The following is a 22,208-nucleotide window of genomic DNA, read 5'->3' as shown; positions in this document are numbered from 1 at the left end:
TTTTCTTTATGTAAGTTTTACACAATGATTTCATTTTTGAAGCAAAAAAAATCATGTTTTAGTGTTTCCATAGTCTGAGAGCCACAGTTTTTGGGCGATTACCTTGGGTAGGGTATGATTTTTGCGGGATGAGATGACGGTTTTATTGGCACTATTTTGGGGTGCGTGTGACTTTTTGATCGCTTGCTATTACACTTTTTGTGATGTAAGGTGACAAAAAATGGTTTATTTAGCACAGTTTTAATTTTTTTTTTTTACGGTGTTCATCTGAGGGGTTAGGTCATGTGATATTTTTATAGAACCGGTCGATACGGACGCGGCGATACCTAATATGTATATTTTTTTTTATTTCTGTAAGTTTTACACAATGATTTCATTTTTGAAGCAAAAAAATCATGTTTTAGTGTTTCCATAGTCTGAGAGCCATAATTTTTTCAGTTTTTGGGCGATTACCTTGGGTAGGGTATGATTTTTGCGGGATGAGATGACGGTTTTATTGGCACTATTTTGGGGTGCGTGTGACTTTATGATCGCTTGCTATTACACTTTTTGTGATGTAAGGTGACAAAAAATTGTTTATTTAGCACAGTTTTTATTTTTTAGGGTGTTCATCTGAGAGGTTAGGTTATGTGATATTTTTTTAGAGCCAGTCGATACGAACGCGGCGATACCAAATATGTATACTTTTTTTTATTTATGCAAGTTTTACACAATAACAGCTTTTTTCAAACAAAAAAAATGATGTTTTAGTGTCTCCATATTCTGAGCCATATTTTTTTTTTTTTGGGCGATTGTCTCAGGTAGGGGCTCATTTTTTGCGGTATGAGGTGACGGTTAGATTGGTACTATTTTCGTGGGCAAACGCCTTTTTGATCGCTTGCTGTTGTACTTTTTGTGATGTAAGGTGACAAAAAAATGATTTATTTTGCACAGTTTTTATTTTTTATGGTGTTCATATGAGGGATTAGGTCATGTGATATGTTTATAGAGCCGGTCGATACGGACGCGGCGATACCTAATATGTATACTTTCCCCCCCCCCCCTACTCTTTACCAATTTTTTTTTACTTTATTTGGGGAAAATGACGTTTTGGTTTATTTTTACTTGAAACTTTTAAATTTTTGGGGGGAAAACTTTATTTTTTCAACTTTTTTTTCACTTTATTTTTTGTCACACTTTGGGACTTGAACTTTTGGTTGTATATTCCTTTTACAATGTATTTCAATACTTCTGTATTGGAATGCATTGGCTGTATGAGTAATACTGTGTGTATTACTCATACAGCTTCCGGGGCCTGTGAGATCCAGGGGGCTGGATCTCACAGGCTCTTCACCGGAAGGCAGCGCAGATGCCTCAGGAAGGCATCGCGCTGCCTTCCTTGCCATCGGGTGCCCCCCACAGCCCCATGGGGACCCGATGGCACTGCGGCGATCACCGACATGGGGGGGTCACGGGACCCCCCCGCGCATTTAGCCGAGGTGCCTGCTTAATGATTTGAGCAGGCACTTTGTTCCGATCACCGCCCGCCGGGCGGCGGTGATCGGAACAACACATGACGTACTGGTACGTCATGTGTCCTTAAGAACTCGGGAAACATGCCGTACTGGTACGTCATGTGTCCGTAAGGGGTTAAGGGCTTGTTCGTTCCATCCTGAGGGGACACACCACCTTCTGAATTAGGTGCAATACTCCTCCGCAGGTAGATTGCCCTGAAGCAGTGCCTTTAGAGCCGTCTCGGCTACCAGAGCCCTGTCTGGTTCATCATAGAGGGTACCCAGGGCCTGAAAAAAAACCTCCACAGAAGTTAAACAACTGGCGCCAGCAGGTAAAGAGAATGCCCAGTCCTGGGGATCACCCTGTAGTTGGGAAATGATAATGCCCACGCGTTGACTCTCGGGGCCAGAGGACATGGGGCGCAAACTGAAGAAAAGTTTGCAATTTTCCTTAAAGGAGAGAAACTTCTTCCGGTCTCCAGAAAAGGGTTCTGGGAGCTTAATCTGGGTCGCAAAATGCGGACTGGAGGCCTGAGGAGTGGAAGAACCTTGTCCTATCTCAAAAGAATGGAGTTTCTCCCCTAGCTCCTGCACCATCTGCATCAGGTTAGAGACATTGTCAGACAGGGTCACCAGAGGATTCATTATACAGTGGTTATTAGGCCTGTTAATCTGTAACGGTCACGTCCACACACACACACACACACACACACAGGGGGGAGGATAGTGACCACTGCGCTCCACCCTCACCCCTGGCCCTGCCTACTTGCCACACGAGTCCCGATGACAGGGGACAACTGGACGGCAGTCCCTAACTTAGGATACGTGCGGGAAGGACAGACAAATAACGGATAGTGAACAAACTGGGTCAAAACCAAGAGGGCAACGCAGTATAGAGGTATAAGCAAAGAATGGTCAGGAGAAGCCGGTGTCAAATACCAGGAGAGTAGAGAAGTACAACAGGAGTCCGCAAAGAATAGTCAGGTAGAAGCCGAGGTCAAAATACCAGGGGGGATGCGCAGTACAGGAGGAGCAGGCAAAGGATCGTCAGGGAACTGGATCAGGAAAGTATACAGGTATCTAACAAATCGCCAGGAACCTAAATTAACAGGCAACCTGTGGGCAGCAGGCTGCCTGTTAAATACTAGTTAGCTGGGGTCATGTGACGTAGCCAGCGTAACATGACCCGCACCAGGAATTACAGCTGAGCACCGAGTGCCGGCAAAATACTTAATTTTTTTGGGCAAAATACTTAATTTGCAGCCTTGTCTGCATCTGTACGTGTGAGATACACGCTTTAGATACTGCTGTCATATTCTGGTATTAAAAAAACACCCATTTTGGGCAAAGTAATTAATATTGCGGCTTTGCTGCATCTGTTATTGTTAAAACAAGCTTGAAATACTTCAATAATTTTCTGGGTTTTAAAAAACATCCATTTTTGGCAATACCCTCCATCTGGGGCCTCTGCCGCATTAGTCAGTGTGCAATTTAAGCTAGAAATACAGCTATAATTTTCTGGGTTTTAAAAAACACCCATTTTTGGCAAAAATCTTAATTTGCGGCCTTGTCTGCATCTGTATGTGTGAGATACACGGTTTAGATACTACTGTGCTATTCTGGTATTAAAAAAACACCCATTTTGGGCAAAAATCTTAATTTTGCAGCCTTTGCTGCATCTGACATTGTGAGATACACGAGTTAGATACTGTTGTTCTATTCTGTTATTAAAAAAACACCCATTTTGGACAAGATCCTAAATTTGAGAAATATGAGAAGAGCGTCAAATGAGGGACGTGGCCCCGGTTGTGGTGCTGCTGGTGGAGCTCCTGTTGCAGGGAGAGGACGTGATCGATCTGTGCCAGCTACACGCACAAGTGAAACACCTTCCTCAGGTGCGAGTAGGCGACAGAACCTTCAGCGGTATTTGGTCAGGCCTAATGTGGCTGTACAAATGGTGAGCCCAGAACAAGTACAGGCGATAGTAGATTGGGTTACTGACAGTGCCTACAGTTCTTTTACATTGTCTCCCACCCAGTCTCCTGCTGAAAGACCAGAGTTGGTACCTGCAGCTGATGTCCATCAGTCTTTCACCTCACCCCTTTGCAAATCAGCCAAGCAGTCTGAGCCCCAAGTCATGCAGCAGTCTCTTCTGCTTTTTGATGACTCTGCTAGCAGGGTTTCCCGGGGCCATCCACCTAGCCCTGTCCCAGAAGTGGAAGAGATTGAGTGCACTGTTGCCCAACCACTTATGTCCCAAGATGAGTACATGGGAGGACCATCGCAGCATGTCTCGGATGATGATGAAACACAGGTGCCAACTGCTGTGGCTTTCGAAAGTGTGCAGACCGACAAGGAAGGCAGGGGTGAAGTCTGGGTGGAAGATGATGTGTACGATGAGGTTCTCGACCCCACATGGAATCAAGGTCATGTGAGTGACCTGTGTAGTTCGGAGGAAGAGGTGGTGGTCGCACAGAGCCACCAGCACAGCAGAAGAGGGAGCAGGGTGCAAAAGTGGAGCGGCCGTCCCCTAGACAGTACGCCTGCTACTGCCCACCGCAGCAAGGGACTGAGCACACCAAAGCCAGCTGACGACAAGACACGAGTGGTTTGCACGCTGTGCAATCAGAGCCTGAAGCGAGGCATAAACGTTCTAAACCTGAGCACAACCTGCATGACCAGGCATCTAAGTGCAAAGCACGAGCTGCAGTGGAGTAGACACCGCAAAAACAAAGAAAGGTCTCTGGCTCCTCCTGCCTCCTCTTCTGCTGCAGTCTCGGCCTCTTCATCCCCTTCTGGAGTGACAGTGCCACCTGCCACCCCGCAAACAGAGGATCTGCCAGCAACACCACCACCTGGGTCACCAAACATCTCTACAATCTCCTACGGAAGCGTTCAGCTCTCCATCTCCCAAACACTGGCGCTGAAGAGGAAGTACCCCCCTACCCACCCACGATCCCTGGCCCTTAATGCCAGCATTTCAAAGTTACTGTCCTTTGAAATGCTGTCATACCGTCTGGTGGAGATGGAGAGTTTTAAAAGGCTTATGGCGGTGGCTGTTCCACAGAACGTCGTGCCCAGCCGCCACTACTTTTCCAGGCGTGCCATCCCTTCCCTGCACAACCAAGTGGGGGTCAAAATCAAGTGTGCACTGCGCAACGCCATCTGTGGCAAGGTCCACCTAACTACGGATACGTGGACCAGTAAGCACGGTCAGGAATGTTATATATCTCCATAACAGCACACTGGGTAAATGCAGTGGCGGCTGGGCCTGAGGCGGATAGCAGTTTGGCGCATATCCTTCCACCACCGAGGATTGCAGGGTGCTTCAGTTTGCCTCCTGTTGCTTCCTCCTCCTACTCCGCTTCCTCATCCTCTACCGCCTCCTTATCCGGTCAGCGTAACACCTTCACCACCAACTTCAGCACAGGCAGGGGTAAACAATAGCAGGCTGTTTTAAAACTTATCTGTTTGGGGAACAAACCCCACACCGCGCAGGAGCTGTGGACGGGCCTTAAATTACAGACAGATGAGTGTTTGGTGCCAGTGAGCCTCAAGCCCGGCCTGGTGGTGTGCGATAATGGGCGAAATCTCGTAGCAGCTCTAGGACTAGCCGGTTTGACACACATCCCTTGCCTGGCGCATGTGCTGAATTTGGTGGTGCAGAGGTTCCTTAAAAATTACCCCGATACATCAGAGCTCCATGCGAGACCTGTGTTCCTTGTTGCGCTGTTTCGAGTACTCCACCAACATGGCCAGTGCCGATAACGCCATTCTCAGCGTTACTATCCCACTTCTATGCCTTCTTAAAAAAACGCTGCTGGCGATGATGGAAGAGAATGTGGCACAGGAGGAGGAGGAGGAGTAAGAGGGATCATTTCATAGGGTTTCCGGCCAGTCATTCACAAGTGGCTCCGAGGGTGGGTTCCTGCACCCACAAACGCCAGGTACACAATTGTCCAGCCAGGGCACAGTTCTGGAGGATGATGAGGTGGAGGAGATGGAGGAGGAGGAACCGTGTTCACAGCAGGGTTGCACTTAAACCAGCTCATGGCCATCACTGGTGCGTGGCTGGGGGGATACAGAGGACACAGACTATACACCTCCCACACAGGACAGCTTTTCGTTGCCTCTGGGCAGCCTGGCACACATGAGCGATTACATGCTGCAGTGTCTCCGCAACGACCGCCGAGTTGCCCACATTCTAATTTGTGCGGATTACTGGGTGGCCACGCTGATGGATCCCCGTTACAAGGACAACCTACCGTTCTTAATTCCGTCACTGGAGCGTGATCATAAGATGCGCGAATACAAGCAAGCGCTGGTAGATGCGCTGCTGGTGGCATTCCCACGTGACAGCGGGGGCACAGTGGAAGCACAAGGTGAAGGCAGAGGAGGAGGAAGAGGTCGCCAACGCAGCTGGGACACCACCAGCACCTCAGAAGGCAGGGTTAGCAAGGCCGAAATGTGGAAAAGCTTTGTCAGCACGCCACAACAACCAGCAACACCAGCTGATATGGAACGTCTTGGCAGGAGGCAGCATTTCAGAAACATGGTGGAGCCGTATGTGTGCACACACCTGTCCCGTTCAACTTCTGGGTCTCCAAATTGTGCACATGGCCTGAGCTTGCCCTTTACGCCTTGGATGTGCTGGCCTGCCCGGCAGCCAGTGTATTGTCTGAACGTGTGTTTAGCACGGCAGGAGGCGTTATCACAGACAAGCGCAGCCACCTGTCCACAGCAAATGTGGACAAGCTCATGTTCATTAAAATGAACCAGGCATGGATCCCACAGGACTTGTCCGTACCTTGTGCAGAATAGACATGTATACCGGCCTTAACCCGCCATTGTTATACTACAGCGCAATTGCTCATTGTTGTATTTTGGATATTACACACTCTTATGGAGTGTACCCTAAAAAAAAAAAAATATAAAAAAAAAAAAATTAAACAAAAAACAGTGTTGGCTACCTCGTCCTCCTCCACCTACACCGCTACGTCCACCGTCTCCTCAAACTCCTACTCCATATGGACCTAAACCTTCAAACCATCAAGTTTATTTTTTTTTATTTGTACGTATTTTATTTTATGTCATTTCGCTAATTTGTCTGTTACATTTTCGGGTGAAATTCACCAATTTTTGGCTGTGATATACCACTGCTATACCTAGTAGACAGGTAAAAAACATCATTAATTTGTCTGTTAAATTTTCAGGTGAAATTCACCAATTTTTGGGTGTGATATACAACTGCTATACCTAGTAGACAGGTAAAGAAATTTCATTAATTTGTCTGTTACATTCTTGGGTGACATTTTACCATTTCTGCTGTGAATAAACCCCTGCTCTGCATAAGTGACAAGGACCGAAATTTTTAAAAATCCTCTGTTCCATTGGTGGGTGACATTAACCCATTTCTGGCAATGAAAAAACCCTGCTCTGCATAGGTGACAGGGAATTCAATTTGTAAAATTCGTCTTTAATTGGCCCTTTCATTCGATCCTTCTGCTTTGATAACTTGTCCCACATTTCAGCTCGATCGCATTGCAGCCATTGACCTCCCTTGGATGTGGTATCCCTTATTTCACGCTCCCTCTCCAGCGTGGAGCCCTGATTCGGCGATAACCGTGATCAACATGGTAGGCTCAGAAAAGAACATCGAAAGTTGATCGAGAAGAAATCCAAATGGATCGTGGACGTCACGGGGATGTGCGATCAGGCAGAAGTTATCTAGAGTCAACAAAGCGGTAGCAGGGCCTCTCCTGTCTAACGTTTCCAAATCCAAAATACCCCAGTAAAATTCCCTATAATTTTTTATTGATCATTCCAATAACTGGCATCTTAAGAGTCCTGTATTGTTATTTATCGTCACTACCTCCCCGAGTCGGGAGTGGGTAATTGCCGCGCGCCCCCTCCTTTCCTTCAATTCTACCGTTTAAATAGCTTCTCCCACATTTCCGCTCGATCACAATTAAATTTCATTAATTGATCTCCCTTGGATGTGGTCTCTCTTTCTTACGCTTCCTCTCTGGCGTGGAACCCTGATTCGACGCTAACCGTGATCAACATGGTAGGCGCAGAAAAGAACATCGAAAGTTGATAGAGCAGATATCCAATTGGATCGTGACATTACGGGGACGTGCGACATGGTGGGGCAGTATGTTTACACATGCCTACACGAACTGACTGATGGGTCTGCCCCCTGCAACTTCTGGGTCTCCAAATTGGGCACATGGCCTGAGCTTGCCCTTTGCGCCTTGGAGGTGCTGGCCTGCCCTGCAGCCAGTGTATTGTCTGAACGTGTGTTTAGCACGACTGGAGGGGGTTATCACAGGTTATATTTCCCAATGTTTTGGGGTGTTCCCTAATTTAAAAAAATAAAAATAAATTTAAAACCAAAAAGCAGTGTAGGCTACCTCCTCCACCGCCGCTTCCACCTACACCGCCTCCTCAACCTCCTACTCCATATGGACCTCGTCCTCCTAGATCAAGATTATTATTTTTTATTTTTACGTTATTTAAGGGCTCTTTCACACTTGCGTTCTTGTGTTCCGGCATAGAGTTCCGTCGTCGGGGCTCTATGCCGGAAGAATCCTGATCAGGATTATCCCCATGCATTCTGAATGGAGATAAATCCGTTCAGGATGCATCAGGATGTCTTCAGTTCCGGAACGGAACGTTTTTTGGCCGGAGAAAATACCGCAGCATGCTGCGCTTTTTGCTCCGGTCAAAAATCCTGAACACTTGCCGCAAGGCCGGATCCGGAATTAATGCCTATTGAAAGGCATTAATCCAGGTCCGGCCTTAAGCTAAACGTCGTTTCGGCGCATTACCGGATCCGACGTTTAGCTTTTTCTGAATGGTTACCATGGCTGCCAGGACGCTAAAGTCCTGTTTGCCATGGTAAAGTGTAGTGGGGAGCGGGGGAGCAGTATACTTACCATCCGTGCGGCTCCCGGGGCGCTTCAGAGTGACGTCAGGGCGCCCCCCGCTCATGGATGACGTGTCGCATGGATCATGTCATCCATGCGCATGGGGCGCTCTGACGTCATTCTGGAGCACCCCGGGAGCCGCACGGACGGTAAGTATACTGCTCCCCCGCTCCCCACTACTACTATGGCATCCAGAACTTTAATAGCGTCCTCAGTGCCATAGTAACACTGAACGCATTTTAAAGACGGATCAGTCTTCAAATGCTTTTAGTTCACTTGCGGTGTTACGGATCCGGCGGGCACTTCCGGCAAATGGAGTGCACGACGGATCTGGACAACGCAAGTGTGAAAGAGGCCTAAGTCATTTCCCTATCCACATTTGTTTGCAGAGCACTTGCCATGCTCTTAACCACATTATGATGCCATTTGCAGACCTCTAGCCTTTTCCATGACATTTTTACAGCCATTTTAGTTCGGGTCCCCATTGACTTCAATGGGGTTCGGGTTCAGGGTCAAGTTCGGGTCCCGAACTCGAACTTTTTTGTGAAGTGCGGCCGAACCTGTCGAACCCGAACATCCATGTGTCCGCCCAACTCTACTTGTATATTTATGTGATTGTTTAATTGGTTTGGCTATATATAAGCTACAAGTCACCTGTGTTTTTTGCTTGAGAAAGGCTCTATGGATGAGCCGAAACATCGCTGCACTGTACCACATGGGTAAATAAACCTTTCACGTTTTTTTATATTTTTGGAGTGCTGTTTAATTTTCTTTACTATTTTTGGGGTTATTGGCCTATACCCTGGGACATAGTCGGTGCTGCCATTCTTAAATATATACAGTACAGACCAAAAGTTTGGACACACCTTCTCATTCAAAGAGTTTTCTTTATTTTCATGACTATGAAAATTGTAGATTCACACTGAAGGCATCAAAACTATGAATTAACACGTGGAATTATATACATAACAAACAAGTGTGAAACAACTGAAAATATGTCATATTCTAGGTTCTTCAAAGTAGCCACCTTTTGCTTTGATTACTGCTTTGCACACTCTTGGCATTCTCTTGATGAGCTTCCAGAGGTAGTCCCCTGAAATGGTTTTCACTTCACAGGTGTGCCCTGTCAGGTTTAATAAGTGGTATTTCTTGCCTTATAAATGGGGTTGCGACCATCAGTGGCGTTGAGGAGAAGTCAGGTGGATACACAGCTGATAGTCCTACTGAATAGACTGTTAGAATTTGTATTATGGCAAGAAAAAAGCAGCTAAGTAAAGAAAAACGAGTGGCCATCATTACTTTAAGAAATGAAGGTCAGTCAGTCAGCCGAAAAATTGGGAAAACTTTGAAAGTAAGGGCTATTTGACCATGAAGGAGAGTGATGGGGTGCTGCGCCAGATGACCTGGCCTCCACAGTCACCGGACCTGAACCCAATCGAGATGGTTTGGGGTGAGCTGGACCGCAGAGTGAAGGCAAAAGGGCCAACAAGTGCTAAGCATCTCTGGGAACTCCTTCAAGACTGTTGGAAGACCATTTCAGGGGACTACCTCTTGAAGCTCATCAAGAGAATGCCAAGAGTGTGCAAAGCAGTAATCGAAGCAAAAGGTGGCTACTTTGAAGAACCTAGAATATGACATATTTTCAGTTGTTTCACACTTGTTTGTTATGTATATAATTCCATATGTGTTAATTCATAGTTTTGATGCCTTCATAGTCATGAAAATAAAGAAAACTCTTTGAATGAGAAGGTGTGTCCAAACTTTTGGTCTGTACTGTATATATACTAGCAGAAGGACCCGGCTTTGCACGGGTATATTTCATCTATTTCATTTTATGCTTCCGTGTATTGTAAAAAGATATTGACAGTTTCCCCCATAACAGTAACCTCTACAGTACCCGCCCCTTTAGCAATGACCTCCACAGTGTCCGCCCCTTTAACATTGACCTCCACAGTGGCCGCCCCTTTAACATTGACCTTCAGAGTGTACGCCCCTTTAACAGTGCTTGCCCCTTTAACAGTAACCTCCACAGTGCCTGCCCCTTTAACAGTGACCGCCCCTTTAGCATTGACCACCCCTTTAACAGTGACCTTTATAGTGGCCGCCCCTTTAACAGTGACCTTCACAGTGCCCGCCTCTTTAACAGTGATGTTCACAGTGCCCGCCCCTTTAACAGAGACCTCCACAGTGCCCGCCCCTTTAAAAGTGACTTTCACAGTGACTGCCCCTTTAACAGTGACTTTCACAGTGACCGCCCCTTTAACAGTGACTTTCACAGTGACCTCCCCTTTAACAGTGACTTTCACAGTGACCGCCCCTTTAACAGTGACTTTCACAGTGACCTCCCTTTTAACAGTGACTTTCACATTGATTGCCCCTTTAACTGTGACTTTCCCAGTAACCGCCCTGCTAACAGTGACTTTCAAAGTGACCGTCACTTTAACAGTGACTTTCACAGTGACCGCCCCTTTAACAGTGACTTTCACAGTGACCTCCCCTTTAACAGTGACTTTCACAGTGACCGCCCCTTTAACAGTGACTTTCACAGTGACCTCCCTTTTAACAGTGACTTTCACATTGATTGCCCCTTTAACTGTGACTTTCCCAGTAACCGCCCTGCTAACAGTGACTTTCAAAGTGACCGTCACTTTAACAGTGACTTTCACAGTGACCGCCCCTTTAACAGTGACTTTCACAGTGACCTCCCCTTTAACAGTGACTTTCACAGTGATTGCCACTTTAACAGTGACCGCCCCTTTAACAGTAACTTTCACAGTGACCGCCCCTTAAACAGTGACTTTCACAGTGACCGCCCCTTAAACAGTGATTTTCACAGTGACCGTCTCTTTAACAGTGACTTTCACAGTGACCGCCTCTTTAACAGTGACTTTCACAGTGACCTTCCCTTTATCAATGACTTTAACAGTGACTGCCCCTTTAACAGTGACCCCCCTTTAACATTGACTTTCACAGTGGCCACCACTTTAACAGTGACTTTCACAGTGACCACCCCTTTAACAGTGACTTTTACAGTGACCACCCCTTTAACAGTGACTTTTAAAGTGACTGCCCCTTTAACAGTAACTTTTACAGTGACCGCCCCTTTAACAGTGACTTTCACAGTGACTGCCCCTTTAACAGTGACCTCCCCTTTAACAGTGACCGCCCCTTTAACAGTGACTATTACAGTGGCTGCCCCTTTAACAGTGACCGCTTCTTTAACAGTGACTTTCACAGTGGCCACCCCTTTAACAGTGACTTTCACAGTGACCGCCCCTTTAACAGTGACTTTCACAGTGACCGCCCCTTTAACAGTGACCGCCCCTTTAACATTGACTTTCACAGTGAACGCCCCTTTAACAGTGGCTGCCCCTTTAACAGTGACTTTCACAGTGACCGCCCCTTTAACAGTGACTTTCACAGCGATCGCCTCTTTCACAGTGACCGCCCCTTTAACAGTGACTGCCCCTTTAACAGGGACCTACATAGCGCCCGCCCCTTTAAAAGTGACTTTCACAGTGACCGCCCCTTTAACAGTGACTTCTACAGTGCCCGCCCCTTTAACAGGGACCTTCATAGCGCCCGCTACTTTAATAACAGTGACCTCCACAGTGCCCGCCCATTTAATAACAGTGACCTTCACTGTGCCCGCCCCTTTAAAAACAGTGACCTCCACATTGCCCGCCCCTTTAAGCAGTAAAGAAAAATGGCTGGGTTGTTATGGAAACCTGGAGTAAAACTGTGTTTATAGCGGTTGGGATTTGAAGAGAAAGACTTGCAGGCTTGTATTGGGGGGGGGGGGGGGGGCTCATTTTTTGGGAATATCTCAGGAACGGTACATCCTAGAGAGCTGAGACCCGGTCTCAAGGCCATTATCAAGCCAAGTGAAACACATAATAAAGTGACTGTGCAGATATAGGAACATTTCAGGAAGTAATTAGTGCTAATTTCCTGTTTAATTCCATACTGATGCAAATAAAGACTCCATACAAAACAATTCATTCTCTTGTGACAATTCATAGTGCAGCCACCATCGGATCCCCTCAGGTATAGTGTATCACATTTCCGTGATTGTCTTCAATTTCATAGTGCTTCATGTACTGTATACTCATGTTTTCCCAAATAGTGATAGTGATTAAAACATCCATGGCTTGCTCCAACATAATTCACACCCGTAAAAAAACACAGGAATCCATAAAATTCAGTTACCTTATGCTCTCACGGCACTATATCACAGATGGAGCGTTCCCCCATCTTGGCATGTCTCTTTGTACACTGCGCCTGCACTGCCCTCATACCGCCGCGCGTCATCACCTGGTGTTAGAGGCAGGCCAATCTCGCAGCATGCTACCATCGCAGCGCATCACAAACCCGGCACCCAGGGCGAACCAACACTGCAACACGCGCATGCCCAACTCAGCCTCCCGCCCTGCACCCCACGCCTGCACCAGGGCGAAAACACCGAAGGAGCACCAAGTCTAGAAACCTGGTCAACCATCAGTATTACATCGCGCAGGATCTTCATGTCGCCCAAGATTCTCTATACATCAAAGCGCTGTATTCACTAGGAGCAGCAATAAAACCTTGTATTGACCCCAGCCTGAATTACATAATCATTATAATCGTTACCTGTATTTATTGAGGACTATATTAGATATGGTATTGACCACAATCTATGTGACCTCCCAGGAGTAGTACCCGGTATATTCAACACATGAACATTTGCATACGTATACTCACATATTAAAGTCCCTCTGTAATAATGGTAACGATTAATATTATAAGGTAACTGGAATGGATAAAACCTGGGTAAGCGATCTCTCCCACAGGTGTCCACAACTCTCAATAAGTAACTGCGGAATATAAAAAAATATCATAAATAAGTTGCACAATCCTTATATCATAATGTATCATCTACAATGACTCGAGTGTCGCCAGACACAAGGGTAGCAGCAATTTGTGCGCCATCCACTACATACCTCAGTTGATCATTCCTGAGGTCACTCTAAATTCTATGTTTAACCCTTTAGGTTTGAGTGTATCCAAGTGATGGATCCACCTCAATTCGCATTTTTTTTTAGGAGGGACACCCTGTCTCCCCCCCTCTTTGGCATGGCCACATGATCAAGTATCATAAACCTAAGTTCCTGTTCTTTATGTTTGTACTCACTGAAGTGTTTAGATACCGGGAGGTCTTTCCTCTCATTTCTAATACTAAACCTGTGATTGTTCAGACGTGTCTTCACGTCTGTGGTTGTCTCCCCCACATACAACAGCTTGCAGGGGCACCACAAGACGTACACCACCCACGAAGAATCACAGCTAAAATAATGTCTAATTACGCACTTTTCTCCTGTTGCTGGATGTATAAACTCCTTCCCTTTTTGCATCAGTTTACAGTTTACACAGTTCAGGCAGGGATAACTGCCATTGTTTTTAGTTTTGAAAAAAGTCTGTCGTAAGCGTACTTGTTCTGGAACACTCGTCCTCACCACTCTATCTTTGATGTTTCGTGTCCTTCTATAGGACATCAGTGGGGCCTCTTTAAAAGCCAACATTTTCGGGTACCCACTCTGTAGTATACCCCAGTGTCGCCTAATGATATGTTGCACTTTGAGACTGTCTTCATTGTATGTGGATACAAACGGTACCCGGTTAGGGCTTTTCTTGGGGCATGCTTTTTTCACCTCCTCCCGAGGGATCGATTTTACTTTATTAATATGCCCCTTCACTAATGTTGAGGGATATCCCCTTTCTAGGAACGAATCCCCCACTTTTTCCAAGGCTTTATTTAAATGGTCTTCCTCATCTACAATCCTTTTAACCCGTAACATCTGACTATATGGGAGCGATTTAATCATTCTAGTCGGATGACAGCTTGTATATTGTAACAAAGTATTTTTATCAGTTTCCTTAACATGCAGATCTGTGTGCAACTGCCCATTCTTTATATACACCTGTGTATCCAGAAATTGTACTCTTTCACTGGATGCCACTAATGTGAACTTGATATGCTCATCCATATTATTAAGGAACACATGAAACTCAGATAAAGCATCTTGGGTTCCAGTCCAGATTTTGGAGAAGATATCAACAGTTAAAGTACCAGATGGTAGTATTTTGGCGTCATTTGATATAGTGTCCCTCTATACATCCATTGACCATGGAGAGGGATTGCAAGCTGTGGGTAGGGCACTAGAAGGATCTACGTATTCTGTACAGAGTAAACACTTTCTTCTGGATCTCTTGGAACTTACATTAAGGTGCAATTATTTTGGGTTCCAGGACAGATTTTATTTGCAGCGGGTGGGCGTGGCTATGGGCTCTGAAGCCGCGCTCACTTATGCAAATATCTTTGTTCGTTCTCTTGAGGAGCGCCTTGTCTATGTATCTCCCCACTATAGACATGTGCTTATGTGGTGGAGGTACATAGACGACGTGTTCCTCATCTGGACTGGAACCCAAGATGCTTTATCTGAGTTTCATGTGTTCCTTAATAATATGGATGAGCATATCAAGTTCACATTAGTGGCATCCAGTGAAAGAGTACAATTTCTGGATACACAGGTGTATATAAAGAATGGGCAGTTGCACACAGATCTGCATGTTAAGGAAACTGATAAAAATACTCTGTTACAATATACAAGCTGTCATCCGACTAGAATGATTAAATCGCTCCCATATAGTCAGATGTTACGGGTTAAAAGGATTGTAGATGAGGAAGACCATTTAAATAAAGCCTTGGAAAAAGTGGGGGATTCGTTCCTAGAAAGGGGATATCCCTCAACATTAGTGAAGGGGCATATTAATAAAGTAAAATCGATCCCTCGGGAGGAGGTGAAAAAAGCATGCCCCAAGAAAAGCCCTAACCGGGTACCGTTTGTATCCACATACAATGAAGACAGTCTCAAAGTGCAACATATCATTAGGCGACACTGGGGTATACTACAGAGTGGGTACCCGAAAATGTTGGCTTTTAAAGAGGCCCCACTGATGTCCTATAGAAGGACACGAAACATCAAAGATAGAGTGGTGAGGACGAGTGTTCCAGAACAAGTACGCTTACGACAGACTTTTTTCAAAACTAAAAACAATGGCAGTTATCCCTGCCTGAACTGTGTAAACTGTAAACTGATGCAAAAAGGGAAGGAGTTTATACATCCAGCAACAGGAGAAAAGTGCGTAATTAGACATTATCTTACCTGTGATTCTTTGTGGGTGGTGTACGTCTTGTGGTGCCCCTGCAAGCTGTTGTATGTGGGGGAGACAACCACAGACGTGAAGACACGTCTGAACAATCACAGGTTTAGTATTAGAAATGAGAGGAAAGACCTCCCGGTATCTAAACACTTCAGTGAGTACAAACATAAAGAACAGGAACTTAGGTTTATGATACTTGATCATGTGGCCATGCCAAAGAGGGGGGGAGACAGGGTGTCCCTCCTAAAAAAAAATGCAAATTGAGGTGGATCCATCACTTGGATACACTCAAACCTAAAGGGTTAAACATAGAATTTAGAGTGACCTCAGGAATGATCAACTGAGGTATGTAGTGGATGGTGCACAAATTGCTGCTACCCTTGTGTCTGGCGACACTCGAGTCATTGTAGATGATACATTATGATATAAGGATTGTGCAACTTATTTATGATATTTTTTTATATTCCGCAGTTACTTATTGAGAGTTGTGGACACCTGTGGGAGAGATCGCTTACCCAGGTTTTATCCATTTCAGTTACCTTATAATATTAATCGTTACCATTATTACAGAGGGACTTTAATATGTGAGTATACGTATGCAAATGTTCATGTGTTGAATATACCGGGTAGTACTCCCGGGAGGTCACATAGATTGTGGTCAATACCATATCTAATATAGTCCTCAATAAATACAGGTAACGATTATAATGATTATGTAATTCAGGCTGGGGTCAATACAAGGTTTTATTGCTGCTCCTAGTGAATACAGCGCTTTGATGTATAGAGAATCTTGGGCGACATGAAGATGCTGCGCGATGTAATACTGATGGTTGACCAGGTTTCTAGACTTGGGAACTTTGGTGCTTCTTCGGTGTTCGCCCTGGTGCAGGCGTGGGGTGCAGGGCGGGAGGCTGAGTTGGGCATGCGCGTGTTGCAGTGTTGGTTCGCCCTGAGTGCCGGGTTTGTGATGCGCTGCGATGGTGGCGCAGGTGTAGTGAACAGGGAGACACGCTGAGTTGTGAGAGCAGGCTGCGAGATTGGCCTGCCTCTAACACCAGGTGATGACGCACGGCGGTATGAGGGCAGTGCAGGCGCAGTGTACAAAGAGACATGCCAAGATGGGGGAACGCTCCATCTGTGATATAGTGCCGTGAGAGCATAAGGTAACAGAATTTTATGGATTCCTGTGTTGCGGTTTTCTTACGGGTGTGAATTATGTTGGAGCAAGCCATGGATGTTTTAATCACTATCACTATTTGGGAAAACATGAGTATACAGTACATGAAGCACTATGAAATTGAAGACAATCACGGAAATGTGATACACTATACCTGAGGGGATCCGATGGTGGCTGCACTATGAATTGTCACAAGAGAATGAATTGTTTTGTATGGAGTTTTTATATGCACCAGTATGGAATTAAACAGGAAATTAGCACTAATTACTTCCTGAAATGTTTCTATATCTGCACAGTCACTTTATTATGTGTTTCACTTGGCTTGATAGTGGCTCTGTGAGAGAGCTGAAACGTTGCCTGTATCAACATGTGTTGAATACATTTTGTATTTTTTCACTTTTTATCTAAGGAGTGCTGCGTTACATTTGTTTGGATTTTATATATATATATACAGTACAGACCAAAAGTTTGGACATACCTTCTCATTCAAAGAGTTTTCTTTATATTCATGACTATGAAGGCATCAAAACTATGAATTTACACATGTGGAATTATTTACATAAACAAGTGTGAAACAACTGAAAATATGTCATATTCTAGGTTCTTCAAAGTAGCCACCTTTTGCTTTTATTACTGCTTTGCACACTCTTGGCATTCTCCTGATGAGCTTCAAGAGGTAGTCCCCTGAAATGGTCTTCCAACAGTCTTGAAGGAGTTCCCACAGATGCTTAGCACTTGTTGGCCCTTTTGCCTTCTCTCTGCGGTCCAGCTCACCCCAAACCATCTCGATTGGGTTCAGGTCCGGTGACTGTGGAGGCCAGGTCATCTGGCGCAGCACCCCATCACTCTCCTTCATGGTCAAATAGCCCTTACTTTCAAAGTTTTCCCAATTTTTCGGCTGACTGACTGACCTTCATTTCTTAAAGTAATGATGGCCACTCGTTTTTATTTACTTAGCTGCTTTTTTCTTGCCATAATAGAAATTCTAACAGTCTATTCAGTAGGACTATCAGCTGTGTATCCACCTGACTTCTCCTCAACGCAACTGATGGTCCCAACCCCATTTATAAGTCAAGAAATCCCACTTATTAAACCTGACAGGGCACACCTGTGAAGTGAAAACCATTTCAGGGGACTACCTCTTGTAGCTCATCAAGAGAATGCCAAGAGTGTGCAAAGCAGTAATCAAAGCAAAAGGTGGCTACTTTGAAGAACCTAGAATATGACATATTTTCAGTTGTTTCACACTTGTTTGTTATGTACACTCACCTAAAGAATTATTAGGAACACCTGTTCTATTTCTCATTAATGCAATTATCTAGTCAACCAATCACATGGCAGTTGCTTCAATGCATTTAGGGGGTGGTCCTGGTCAAGACAATCTCCTGAACTCCAAACTGAATGTCAGAATGGGAAAGAAAGGTGATTTAAGCAATTTTGAGCGTGGCATGGTTGTTGGTGCCAGACGGGCCGGTCTGAGTATTTCACAATCTGCTCAGTTACTGGGATTTTCACGCACAACCATTTCTAGGGTTTACAAAGAATGGTGCGAAAAGGGAAAAGCATCCAGTATGCGGCAGTCCTGTGGGCAAAAATGCCTTGTGGATTCTAGAGGTCAGAGGAGAATGGGCCGACTGATTCAAGCTGATAGAAGAGCAACGTTGACTGAAATAACCACTCGTTACAACCGAGGTATGCAGCAAAGCATTTGTGAAGCCACAACACGCACAACCTTGAGGCAGATGGGCTACAACAGCAGAAGACCCCACCGGGTACCACTCATCTCCACTACAAAAAGGAAAAAGAGGCTACAATTTGCACGAGCTCACCAAAATTGGACTGTTGAAGACTTGAAAAATGTTGCCTGGTCTGATGAGTCTCGATTTCTGTTGAGACATTCAAATGGTAGAGTCCGAATTTGGTGTAAACAGAATGAGAACATGTATCCATCCTCTGATGGCTACTTCCAGCAGGATAATGCACCATGTCACAAAGCTCGAATCATTTCAAATTGGTTTCTTGAACATGACAATGAGTTCACTATAATAAAATGGCCCCCACAGTCACCAGATCTCAACCCAATAGAGCATCTTTGGGATGTGGTGGAACGGGAGCTTTGTGTCCTGGATGTGCATCCCTCAAATCTCCATCAACTGCAAGATGCTATCCTATCAATATGGGCCAACATTTCTAAAGAATGCTATCATCACCTTAGAATTAAGGCAGTTCTGAAGGCAAAAGGGGGTCCAACACCGTATTAGTATGGTGTTCCTAATAATTCTTCAGGTGAGTGTATATAATTCCACATGTGTTAATTCATAGTTTTGATGCCTTCATAGTCATAAAAATAAAGAAAACTCTTTGAATGAGAAGGTGTGTCCAAACTTTTGGTCTGTACTGTATATATATATATATATATATATATATATAGAAGTAGAAAAACAGCCAGCAGCACTCCGGATTAACAAAGAAAACATGTAGTTTATTGACCCAAAGTCAAGCGACGTTTCAACAGCTTGTTGCTGTCTTTATCAAGCCTAGTGCACATGTGTTACAAGCGTGCTCTATATAAGGACATTGATCAACTAGAAATTAACATCAATTAAAGAAATACAATCAAAAACAATAAATATAGTGATACATACGGTTACATAAATACATATAAATGATGAATCATTATTACAACATCCTTTACATTATGTGAAAGAGATCTTAAAGTGCAGGTGAATACATTAATCACGTGAAATTAAAAAAACTCACTGTCAGCTGGGTGACTGTATGTAACTTGAATCGTGTGCTCAGCGGCGTTCCCATTCACTAACCGCGCATGCGCGAGAGGAACAAGTATCGCGATTTTTCCGGCGCCTGGGGACTGACTGGCAACCACAACCAAGATGGCCGAGATAGCCCCACAAGTGATATGCGCATGTCCGGACCGTAGTAGGGGCCGCCCATCAGTCACTACATAATCGTAGTTGTGTTCATGAATAATTAAATAACAGGATTCTAAAGATATAGTTTAATGAGGAATTTTATATTAATGACAGGGTCTAGGACACTGCCAACCCACGACCTACATGAGGATACATATATGATCACTAGATTCAGCGTCTTGTCAACCCATTGTAGCGGCTATAGGGAGACAATACAGACGGTGAAGAAAGGGTGTCACCCAACAATGACAGGTCATGTTAATGATCTATCAGTGTTAAAATAGGAGAAAAATTGGCGTCGCCAGGATAACCCCACGAACTGCCACTAATCCCACATAGGGGTGCATCACTCTATCACCAATGCATTACAGTCTCCAAGCCATAACTGTATATAAAAAAATAATATAGATAATCCAAGTTCCTTAAAGAAATATTTATTAGAAATATAAAGACTGTTTGGGCGGACACCTAGCACAGCATGGACAAAACTACGCATTAATGTTGCAGCAGCAGTCCAAACATCATGGTGTGGATAAAAAGTGCACAATATGGGTAGCCAACTAAAACCGCAATAGACTTCGCATCATACAGCACCTCATGACCTTTAGAGTATTTGGAGTCTAAAAACAAAAAGAGAGAAAATTTTTAGTAAAATTATCCTGAAAAATTACGCTTGGTTAAACGCTTTAGTGTGTATACATGTGCATTCACCTTACAGTTTGGAATACGGATCAAATGATTAACGGAATAAGACAGTACTAATCAACCCTAAAATCCACATTTAACCCATTGGGTTTTAAAGTTTTTAAAGTATATATCCAGTATAGCTCACGTTTTTTGAGGAGAGCTTGTCTATCTCCCCCCCCGTCTCCCCAATTCTATCTGTTCCAAAATGCGAAATCTCATATCATTCTGTGTGTGTCCTGCATCTTTAAAATGTTTAGACACAGGCAAATCCATTTTCTCCTTCCTAATGGAATAACGGTGCTGGTTAAGCCGTGTCTTCACATCCCACGTGGTCTCACCAACATACCACTTCCCACAGGCAGGGCCGCTGATAGGCCAGTACAGCTGGCCCAGTTGTACCGGGCCCGGCTGGCAGGGGGGCCCGGCAGTGGCGTAGCTATAGGGGTCGCAGCGGTCGCAATTGCGACCGGGCCCCTAAGTCAGGGGGGCCCACGGGGCCCCCTCAGCCAGGAGAACGCGGCCCCAAGCTGGTGAAATCAGATTCACATGGGGCGGAGGCGGAGCGGAGGCGAGGCCCTGCATGACGCGCACTGTGCAGGGCAGGGCAGGCTAAGTAGGAGGAGGGAGGGGGAGTGGCTTCAGTTGAGGTCAGAAGACGAAAGAGGAAGCTGTGTGCAGCCGCCGGTACTGACTGACTCCGCCTCCTCTCCTGGTTGAGAGCTCCCCTCCTCGGCTCCTCCTATCCTGAGCCTGCGAGTGCGGCTGCCTGCCACACTGTCTGCTGTGCTGAGGTGAGCGTGGCTAGCTGGACCATCCGACTGGACCAGGGTCCTGGTGGTCCGGTCCAGACCAGTTAAAGTGTGTGTCTGTGAACTGTGAGTGTCCCTGAGTGAGTGAATCCGGTCCGGGGGCCCTAACCCGCCTGGTGGAAGCGCCGGTGGCGGTGACATAGTCAGTGATAACTAAGCCCAGCAGCCCCAGACCAGACCAGTCAATACCCGCTCCTTTAGGAAAAAACTAATCAGTACTCTCATCACTCAGATGTGACTGCAGGCAGCACAGCAGCAGGCCAGAAGCGATCGATCAGCCAGGATTAATGTGCACAGCCTGGGTGGGAGGCCCCCCTTACCCTGGCCTTAGGCAAGTGACAAACTGCCCCCCCCTCCTCAATCTGAATCCACAGATCCTCTCCATAACAGTGCCATCCACAGATCCCCTCCATAACAGTGCCATCCACAGATCCCCTCCATAACAGTGCCATCCACAGATCCCCTCCATAACAGTGCCATCCACAGATCCCCTCCATAAAAGTGCCATTCACAGATCCCCTCCATAACAGTGCCATTCACAGATCCCCTCCATAACAGCGCCATTCACAGACGACCCCCCAGCGCCATAAATATCACTTGTAGACAAATCTGCATGTTGTTTCAAGGCGGCGTCTGGGGAGGGGCCAAGGGCGGGGCCAGGGGTGTGGCTGAAGGAGGGATCAGGGGGTGGAGCTGAAGGGGGCCCCGTCATGTATGCTGTACGGGGCCCCATGATTTCTATCAGCGGCCCTGCCCACAGGGACAGGTCAGCTGGTAGACCACGTAGGATGAGTCACAAGTAAGAAATTGAGTGATTTTATTCACTCCATTGGTGGCCGGATTGAAAAATGTATCTCCTTTGATCATAAGTTTACAGTTTATGCAGTGATAACAAGGGTAACACCCAGTACGACTGGAACCGCACATTGCTCTCACACTTGTCTTGGCACTACCCACATCCGCTTTTACCAATCTATCTC

This window comes from Bufo bufo, chromosome 9 (assembly GCF_905171765.1).
Source record: "Bufo bufo chromosome 9, aBufBuf1.1, whole genome shotgun sequence".
Taxonomy (NCBI): Eukaryota; Metazoa; Chordata; class Amphibia; order Anura; family Bufonidae; genus Bufo; species Bufo bufo.
Note: the sequence above shows the minus strand (reverse complement) of the source record.